Raw genomic sequence first — 10,562 nt, 5'->3', positions numbered from 1 at the left:
ATGCAGCACAGTGGGAAACCCTCATGGAATTTAATTGAAATTCCAAAATTCAAAAAATACCGAACAAAACACGTGGTTTGAGTTTTAAAATGATTCTAAATGTTTATTAAACAGTTTGAACCGTGCTGGAGCACTTGTGTGTTTGGCGCTGGAAAATCTTGTCATAATTTTTCCGATAGTCAGAAGAAATTGTAACAAAATAATTACGTGAACGAAGATGTTTTTGCCCACCGCGTCATAAACCTAGCAAAATACAATCGCGATCGAATATAAGAAGTCGGATAGTTCCAATTAGAAGCCGCTTCGAGTAGCATAAAGATAAAAACTTTTGTATCCGGGAAATCAAACTTGTCCGGCTTTATTTCTCATTTCATGACCTTCGCCGTACCATCAATACTCAGGTAATCATAACTACGATTAAGACATAGCTTCCGAAACAGATCGCACACCTGTATGTAATGGACTATGTTTATCTAGCAAGATGGAAAAAACGCATTGTTTAAGCAAGTTCAGAACATTAGTAATAAATTCATTAACAATGCAATCATTTGAGTGAAAAGAAACTTATTTCAACAAATTCGCATTAAAATACATCAATTTATAAATTTTGCTAAATTTTCCAAAAAAAGCTAAGGTTATAGCCTTAAGAAATTTTCAAGTTTTTAGATTTTTTTTTTATTTTTTATTAGTTTTTTTAATTTAAAGCATTATTTGAGCGAAAAGAAACTTATTTCAACAATTTCGCATTAAAATAAATCAATTTTATTTTTTTTGCAAAATTTCTCAAAAAAAAACGTAAGGGGTAACCCTTATGAAATTTTCGAGTTGAAATTTATTTTTAAATTTTTTTCTGATTTTTTAATCCTTTTTTTAATTTAAAGCATTATTTGAGTGAAAAGAAACTTATTGCAACAAATTCGCATTCAAATATCTCACATTTATAAATTTTGCTACATTGGTTAAAAATGAGGAAAATTTTACATTTTCTCAAACAGGGTAAGGAACTTGGTTCCTCGCATAACTTCTGGCACAGACATCTGAGGGCATGGCCGTCTACGAAGAAAAGGTAGCCATTGGTGCCATCTATCGACCACAGGCAAATATTGGAGATCCGTTAGATACCGACCGAGTTATAGGCAAAACTTGGTGCGAAAATGGGCCTTAGTGGATTGACAAATTTATAGATTTTTTCAATTTTTTTCATTATTTTTTACCTTTTTTTAATTTAAAGCATTGTTTGAGTGAAAAGGAACTAATTGCAACAATTTCGCATTAAAATAAAACAAATTTTTAAATTTTGCTAAATTTCGCAAAAAAATGGCAAGGGGTACCCCTTATGAAATTTTCGAGTGGAAAATTTTTTTGAAATTTTTTTCTGATTTTTTAATCTTTTTTTAATTTAAAGCATTATTTGAGTGAAAAGAAACTTATTGCAACAAACTCGCAATAAAATATATCACATTTAAAAATTTTGCTGAATTGCAGAAAAATGAGCAACATTTTACATTTTCTCAAACAGGGTAAGGAACTTGGTTCCTCGCATAACTTCTGGCACAGACATCTGAGGGCATGGCCGTCCAAGAAGAAAATGTAGCCATTGATGCCATCTATCGACCACAGGCAAAGATTGGAGATCCGTTAGATACCGACCGAGTTATAGGCAAAACTTGGTGCAAAAATGAGGAACATTTTACATTTTCTCAAACAGGGTAAGGAACTTGGTTCCTCGCATAACTTCTGGCACAGACATCTGAGGGCATGGCCGTCCAAGAAGAAAATGTAGCCATTGGTGCCATCTATCGACCACAGGCAAAGATTGGAGATCCGTTAGATACCGACCGAGTTATAGGCAAAACTTGGTGCAAAAATGAGCCTTAGTGGATTGACAAATTTATAGATTTTTTCAATTTTTTTCATTATTTTTTACCTTTTTTTAATTTAAAGCATTGTTTGAGTGAAAAGGAACTAATTGCAACAATTTCGCATTAAAATAAAACAAATTTTTAAATTTTGCTAAATTTCGCAAAAAAATGGCAAGGGGTACCCCTTATGAAATTTTCGAGTGGAAAATTTTTTTGAAATTTTTTTCTGATTTTTTATTCTTTTTTTAATTGAAAGCATTATTTGAGTGAAAAGAAACTTATTGCAACAAACTCGCAATAAAATATATCACATTTAAAAATTTTGCTGAATTGCAGAAAAATGAGCAACATTTTACATTTTCTCAAACAGGGTAAGGAACTTGGTTCCTCGCATAACTTCTGGCACAGACATCTGAGGGCATGGCCGTCCAAGAAGAAAATGTAGCCATTGATGCCATCTATCGACCATAGGCAAAGATTAGAGATCCGTTAGATACCGACCGAGTTATAGGCAAAACTTGGTGCAAAAATGAGGAAAATTTTACATTTTCTCAAACAGGGTAAGGAACTTGGTTCCTCGCATAACTTCTGGCACAGACATCTGAGGGCATGGCCGTCCAAGAAGAAAATGTAGCCATTGATGCCATCTATCGACCACAGGCAAAGATTGGAGATCCGTTAGATACCGACCGAGTTATAGGCAAAACTTGGTGCAAAAATGAGGAACATTTTACATTTTCTCAAACAGGGTAAGGAACTTGGTTCCTCGCATAACTTCTGGCACAGACATCTGAGGGCATGGCCGTCTACGAAGAAAAGGTAGCCATTGGTGCCATCTATCGACCACAGGCAAAGATTGGAGATCCGTTAGATACCGACCGAGTTATAGGCAAAACTTGGTGCGAAAATGGGCCTTAGTGGATTGACAAATTTATAGATTTTTTCAATTTTTTTCATTATTTTTTACCTTTTTTTAATTTAAAGCATTGTTTGAGTGAAAAGGAACTAATTGCAACAATTTCGCATTAAAATAAAACAAATTTTTAAATTTTGCTAAATTTCGCAAAAAAATGGCAAGGGGTACCCCTTATGAAATTTTCGAGTGGAAAATTTTTTTGAAATTTTTTTCTGATTTTTTATTCTTTTTTTAATTTAAAGCATTATTTGAGTGAAAAGAAACTTATTGCAACAAACTCACAATAAAATATATCACATTTAAAAATTTTGCTGAATTGCAGAAAAATGAGGAACATTTTACATTTTCTCAAACAGGGTAAGGAACTTGGTTCCTCGCATAACTTCTGGCACAGACATCTGAGGGCATGGCCGTCCAAGAAGAAAATGTAGCCATTGATGCCATCTATCGACCATAGGCAAAGATTAGAGATCCGTTAGATACCGACCGAGTTATAGGCAAAACTTGGTGCAAAAATGAGGAAAATTTTACATTTTCTCAAACAGGGTAAGGAACTTGGTTCCTCGCATAACTTCTGGCACAGACATCTGAGGGCATGGCCGTCCACGAAGAAAATGTAGCCATTGATGCCATCTATCGACCACAGGCAAAGATTGGAGATCCGTTAGATACCGACCGAGTTATAGGCAAAACTTGGTGCGAAAATGGGCCTTAGTGGATTGACAAATTTATAGATTTTTTCAATTTTTTTCATTATTTTTTACCTTTTTTTAATTTAAAGCATTGTTTGAGTGAAAAGGAACTAATTGCAACAATTTCGCATTAAAATAAAACAAATTTTTAAATTTTGCTAAATTTCGCAAAAAAATGGCAAGGGGTACCCCTTATGAAATTTTCGAGTGGAAAATTTTTTTGAATTTTTTTTCTGATTTTTTATTCTTTTTTAATTTAAAGCATTATTTGAGTGAAAAGAAACTTATTGCAACAAACTCGCAATAAAATATATCACATTTAAAAATTTTGCTGAATTGCAGAAAAATGAGGAACATTTTACATTTTCTCAAACAGGGTAAGGAACTTGGTTCCTCGCATAACTTCTGGCACAGACATCTGAGGGCATGGCCGTCCAAGAAGAAAATGTAGCCATTGATGCCATCTATCGACCATAGGCAAAGATTAGAGATCCGTTAGATACCGACCGAGTTATAGGCTAAATTTGGTGCAAAAATGAGGAACATTTTACATTTTCTCAAACAGGGTAAGGAACTTGGTTCCTCGCATAACTTCTGGCACAGACATCTGAGGGCATGGCCGTCCAAGAAGAAAATGTAGCCATTGATGCCATCTATCGACCACAGGCAAAGATTGGAGATCCGTTAGATACCGACCGAGTTATAGGCAAAACTTGGTGCAAAAATGAGGAACATTTTACATTTTCTCAAACAGAGTAAGGAACTTGGTTCCTCGCATAACTTCTGGCACAGACATCTGAGGGCATGGCCGTCCAAGAAGAAAATGTAGCCATTGATGCCATCTATCGACCATAGGCAAAGATTAGAGATCCGTTAGATACCGACCGAGTTATAGGCAAAACTTGGTGCAAAAATGAGGAACATTTTACATTTTCTCAAACAGGGTAAGGAACTTGGTTCCACGCATAACTTCTGGCACAGACATCTGAGGGCATGGCCGTCCACGAAGAAAATGTAGCCATTGGTGCCATCTATCGACCACAGGCAAAGATTGGAGATCCGTTAGATACCGACCGAGTTATAGGCAAAACTTGGTGCGAAAATGGGCCTTAGTGGATTGACAAATTTATAGATTTTTTCAATTGTTTTCATTATTTTTTACCTTTTTTTAATTTAAAGCATTGTTTGAGTGAAAAGGAACTAATTGCAACAACTTCGCATTAAAATAAAACAAATTTTTAAATTTTGCTAAATTTCTCAAAAAAATGGCAAGGGGTACCCCTTATGAAATTTTCGAGTGGAAAATTTTTTTGAAATTTTTTTCTGATTTTTTATTCTTTTTTTAATTTAAAGCATTATTTGAGTGAAAAGAAACTTATTGCAACAAACTCGCAATAAAATATATCACATTTAAAAATTTTGCTGAATTGCAGAAAAATGAGGAACATTTTACATTTTCTCAAACAGGGTAAGGAACTTGGTTCCTCGCATAACTTCTGGCACAGACATCTGAGGGCATGGCCGTCCAAGAAGAAAATGTAGCCATTGATGCCATCTATCGACCACAGGCAAAGATTGGAGATCCGTTAGATACCGACCGAGTTATAGGCAAAACTTGGTGCAAAAATGAGGAACATTTTACATTTTCTCAAACAGGGTAAGGAACTTGGTTCCTCGCATAACTTCTGGCACAGACATCTGAGGGCATGGCCGTCTACGAAGAAAAGGTAGCCATTGGTGCCATCTATCGACCACAGGCAAAGATTGGAGATCCGTTAGATACCGACCGAGTTATAGGCAAAACTTGGTGCGAAAATGGGCCTTAGTGGATTGACAAATTTATAGATTTTTTCAATTTTTTTCATTATTTTTTACCTTTTTTTAATTTAAAGCATTGTTTGAGTGAAAAGGAACTAATTGCAACAATTTCGCATTAAAATAAAACAAATTTTTAAATATTGCTAAATTTCTCAAAAAAATGGCAAGGGGTACCCCTTATGAAATTTTCGAGTGGAAATTTTTTTTGAAATTTTTTTCTGATTTTTTATTCTTTTTTTAATTTAAAGCATTATTTGAGTGAAAAGAAACTTATTGCAACAAACTCGCAATAAAATATATCACATTTAAAAATTTTGCTGAATTGCAGAAAAATGAGGAACATTTTACATTTTCTCAAACAGAGTAAGGAACTTGGTTCCTCGCATAACTTCTGGCACAGACATCTGAGGGCATGGCCGTTCAAGAAGAAAATGTAGCCATTGATGCCATCTATCGACCACAGGCAAAGATTGGAGATCCGTTAGATACCGACCGAGTTATAGGCAAAACTTGGTGCGAAAATGGGCCTTAGTGGATTGGCAAATTTATAGATTTTTTCAATTTTTTTCATTATTTTTTACCTTTTTTAAATTTAAAGCATTGTTTGAGTGAAAAGGAACTAATTGCAACAATTTCGCATTAAAATAAAACAAATTTTTAAATTTTGCTAAATTTCTCAAAAAAATGGCAAGGGGTACCCCTTATGAAATTTTCGAGTGGAAAATTTTTTTGAAATTTTTTTCTGATTTTTTATTCTTTTTTTAATTTAAAGCATTATTTGAGTGAAAAGAAACTTATTGCAACAAACTCGCAATAAAATATATCACATTTAAAAATTTTGCTGAATTGCAGAAAAATGAGGAACATTTTACATTTTCTCAAACAGGGTAAGGAACTTGGTTCCTCGCATAACTTCTGGCACAGACATCTGAGGGCATGGCCGTCCAAGAAGAAAATGTAGCCATTGATGCCATCTATCGACCACAGGCAAAGATTGGAGATCCGTTAGATACCGACCGAGTTATAGGCAAAACTTGGTGCAAAAATGAGGAACATTTTACATTTTCTCAAACAGGGTAAGGAACTTGGTTCCTCGCATAACTTCTGGCACAGACATCTGAGGGCATGGCCGTCCACGAAGAAAATGTAGCCATTGGTGCCATCTATCGACCACAGGCAAAGATTGGAGATCCGTTAGATACCGACCGAGTTATAGGCAAAACTTGGTGCGAAAATGGGCCTTAGTGGATTGACAAATTTATAGATTTTTTCAATTTTTTTCATTATTTTTTACCTTTTTTTAATTTAAAGCATTGTTTGAGTGAAAAGGAACTAATTGCAACAATTTCGCATTAAAATAAAACAAATTTTTAAATTTTGCTAAATTTCGCAAAAAAATGGCAAGGGGTACCCCTTATGAAATTTTCGAGTGGAAAATTTTTTTGAAATTTTTTTCTGATTTTTTATTCTTTTTTTAATTTAAAGCATTATTTGAGTGAAAAGAAACTTATTGCAACAAACTCGCAATAAAATATATCACATTTAAAAATTTTGCTGAATTGCAGAAAAATGAGGAACATTTTACATTTTCTCAAACAGGGTAAGGAACTTGGTTCCTCGCATAACTTCTGGCACAGACATCTGAGGGCATGGCCGTTCAAGAAGAAAATGTAGCTATTGATGCCATCTATCGACCATAGGCAAAGATTGGAGATCCGTTAGATACCGACCGAGTTATAGGCAAAACTTGGTGCGAAAATGGGCCTTAGTGGATTGACAAATTTATAGATTTTTTCAATTTTTTTCATTATTTTTTACCTTTTTTTAATTTAAAGCATTGTTTGAATGAAAAGGAACTAATTGCAACAATTTCGCATTAAAATAAAACAAATTTTTAAATTTTGCTAAATTTCGCAAAAAATGGCAAGGGGTACCCCTTATGAAATTTTCGAGTGGAAAATTTTTTTGAAATTTTTTTCTGATTTTTTAATCTTTTTTTAATTTAAAGCATTATTTGAGTGAAAAGAAACTTATTGCAACAAACTCGCAATAAAATATATCACATTTAAAAATTTTGCTGAATTGCAGAAAAATGAGGAACATTTTACATTTTCTCAAACAGGGTAAGGAACTTGGTTCCTCGAATAACTTCTGGCACAGACATCTGAGGGCATGGCCGTCCAAGAAGAAAATGTAGCCATTGATGCCATCTATCGACCATAGGCAAAGATTGGAGATCCGTTAGATACCGACCGAGTTATAGGCTAAATTTGGTGCAAAAACGAGGAACATTTTACATTTTCTCAAACAGGGTAAGGAACTTGGTTCCTCGCATAACTTCTGGCACAGACATCTGAGGGCATGGCCGTCCAAGAAGAAAATGTAGCCATTGATGCCATCTGTCGACCACAGGCAAAAATTGGAGATCCGTTAGATACCGACCGAGTTATAGGCAAAACTTGGTGCAAAAATGAGGAAAATTTTACATTTTCTCAAACAGGGTAAGGAACTTGGTTCCTCGCATAACTTCTGGCACAGACATCTGAGGGCATGGCCGTCTACGAAGAAAAGGTAGCCATTGGTGCCATCTATCGACCACAGGCAAAGATTGGAGATCCGTTAGATACCGACCGAGTTATAGGCAAAACTTGGTGCGAAAATGGGCCTTAGTGGATTGACAAATTTATAGATTTTTTCAATTTTTTTCATTATTTTTTACCTTTTTTTTAATTTAAAGCATTGTTTGAGTGAAAAGGAACTAATTGCAACAATTTCGCATTAAAATAAAACAAATTTTTAAATTTTGCTAAATTTCTCAAAAAAATGGCAAGGGGTACCCCTTATGAAATTTTCGAGTGGAAAATTTTTTTGAAATTTTTTTCTGATTTTTTATTCTTTTTTTAATTTAAAGCATTATTTGAGTGAAAAGAAACTTATTGCAACATACTCGCAATAAAATATATCACATTTAAAAATTTTGCTGAATTGCAGAAAAATGAGGAACATTTTACATTTTCTCAAACAGGGTAAGGAACTTGGTTCCTCGAATAACTTCTGGCACAGACATCTGAGGGCATGGCCGTCCAAGAAGAAAATGTAGCCATTGATGCCATCTATCGACCATAGGCAAAGATTGGAGATCCGTTAGTTACCGACCGAGTTATAGGCTAAATTTGGTGCAAAAACGAGGAACATTTTACATTTTCTCAAACAGGGTAAGGAACTTGGTTCCTCGCATAACTTCTGGCACAGACATCTGAGGGCATGGCCGTCCAAGAAGAAAATGTAGCCATTGATGCCATCTATCGACCACAGGCAAAAATTGGAGATCCGTTATATACCGACCGAGTTATAGGCAAAACTTGGTGCAAAAATGAGGAAAATTTTACATTTTCTCAAACAGGGTAAGGAACTTGGTTCCTCGCATAACTTCTGGCACAGACATCTGAGGGCATGGCCGTCTACGAAGAAAAGGTAGCCATTGGTGCCATCTATCGACCACAGGCAAAGATTGGAGATCCGTTAGATACCGACCGAGTTATAGGCAAAACTTGGTGCGAAAATGGGCCTTAGTGGATTGACAAATTTATAGATTTTTTCAATTTTTTTCATTATTTTTTACCTTTTTTTTAATTTAAAGCATTGTTTGAGTGAAAAGGAACTAATTGCAACAAACTCGCATTCAAATAAAACAAATTTTTAAATTTTGCTAAATTTCGCAAAAAAATGGCAAGGGGTACCCCTTATGAAATTTTCGAGTGGAAAATTTTTTTGAAATTTTTTTCTGATTTTTTATTCTTTTTTTAATTTAAAGCATTATTTGAGTGAAAAGAAACTTATTGCAACAAACTCGCAATAAAATATATCACATTTAAAAATTTTGCTGAATTGCAGAAAAATGAGGAACATTTTACATTTTCTCAAACAGGGTAAGGAACTTGGTTCCTCGCATAACTTCTGGCACAGACATCTGAGGGCATGGCCGTCCAAGAAGAAAATGTAGCCATTGATGCCATCTATCGACCACAGGCAAAAATTGGAGATCCGTTAGATACCGACCGAGTTATAGGCAAAACTTGGTGCAAAAATGAGGAAAATTTTACATTTTCTCAAACAGGGTAAGGAACTTGGTTCCTCGCATAACTTCTGGCACAGACATCTGAGGGCATGGCCGTCTACGAAGAAAAGGTAGCCATTGGTGCCATCTATCGACCACAGGCAAAGATTGGAGATCCGTTAGATACCGACCGAGTTATAGGCAAAACTTGGTGCGAAAATGGGCCTTAGTGGATTGACAAATTTATAGATTTTTTCAATTTTTTTCATTATTTTTTACCTTTTTTTAATTTAAAGCATTGTTTGAGTGAAAAGGAACTAATTGTAACAAACTCGCATTCAAATAAAACAAATTTTTAAATTTTGCTAAATTTCGCAAAAAAAATGGCAAGGGGTACCCCTTATGAAATTTTCGAGTGGAAAATTTTTTTGAAATTTTTTTCTGATTTTTTATTCTTTTTTTAATTTAAAGCATTATTTGAGTGAAAAGAAACTTATTGCAACAAACTCGCAATAAAATATATCACATTTAAAAATTTTGCTGAATTGCAGAAAAATGAGGAACATTTTACATTTTCTCAAACAGGGTAAGGAACTTGGTTCCTCGCATAACTTCTGGCACAGACATCTGAGGGCATGGCCGTCTACGAAGAAAAGGTAGCCATTGGTGCCATCTATCGACCACAGGCAAAGATTTAAGATCCGTTAGATACCGACCGAGTTATAGGCAAAACTTGGTGCGAAAATGGGCCTTAGTGGATTGACAAATTTATAGATTTTTTCAATTTTTTTCATTATTTTTCACCTTTTTTTAATGTAAAGCATTGTTTGAGTGAAAAGGAACTAATTGCAACAATTTCGCATTTAAATAAAACAAATTTTTAAATTTTGCTAAATTTCTCAAAAAAATGGCAAGGGGTACCCCTTATGAAATTTTCGAGTGGAAAATTTTTTTGAAATTTTTTTCTGATTTTTTATTCTTTTTTTAATTTAAAGCATTATTTGAGTGAAAAGAAACTTATTGCAACAAACTCGCAATAAAATATATCACATTTAAAAATTTTGCTGAATTGCAGAAAAATGAGGAACATTTTACATTTTCTCAAACAGGGTAAGGAACTTGGTTCCTCGCATAACTTCTGGCACAGACATCTGAGGGCATGGCCGTCCAAGAAGAAAATGTAGCCATTGATGCCATCTATCGACCATAGGCAAAGA

At 34.5% G+C, this 10,562-nt stretch overlaps 1 long non-coding RNA gene across 1 annotated transcript; it reads left to right on the top strand.

Annotated features, from left to right (window-relative positions):
- Nucleotides 1-7,421: 7,421 nt before the first annotated feature.
- On the top strand, nt 7,422-9,662 carry LOC125769354 (uncharacterized). The gene is made up of 3 exons (XR_007419052.1): nt 7,422-7,481; nt 7,860-8,384; nt 8,763-9,662. It is a non-coding gene; the product is annotated as an uncharacterized LOC125769354 (long non-coding RNA).
- The last annotated feature ends 900 nt before the right edge of the window (nt 9,663-10,562 follow it).

The sequence above is a fragment of the Anopheles funestus genome, chromosome 3RL, assembly GCF_943734845.2.
Source record: "Anopheles funestus chromosome 3RL, idAnoFuneDA-416_04, whole genome shotgun sequence".
Taxonomy (NCBI): domain Eukaryota; kingdom Metazoa; phylum Arthropoda; class Insecta; order Diptera; family Culicidae; genus Anopheles; species Anopheles funestus.
The sequence above is the reverse complement of the archived record's forward strand: the minus strand, read 5'-3'. Positions and strand labels throughout refer to the sequence as shown.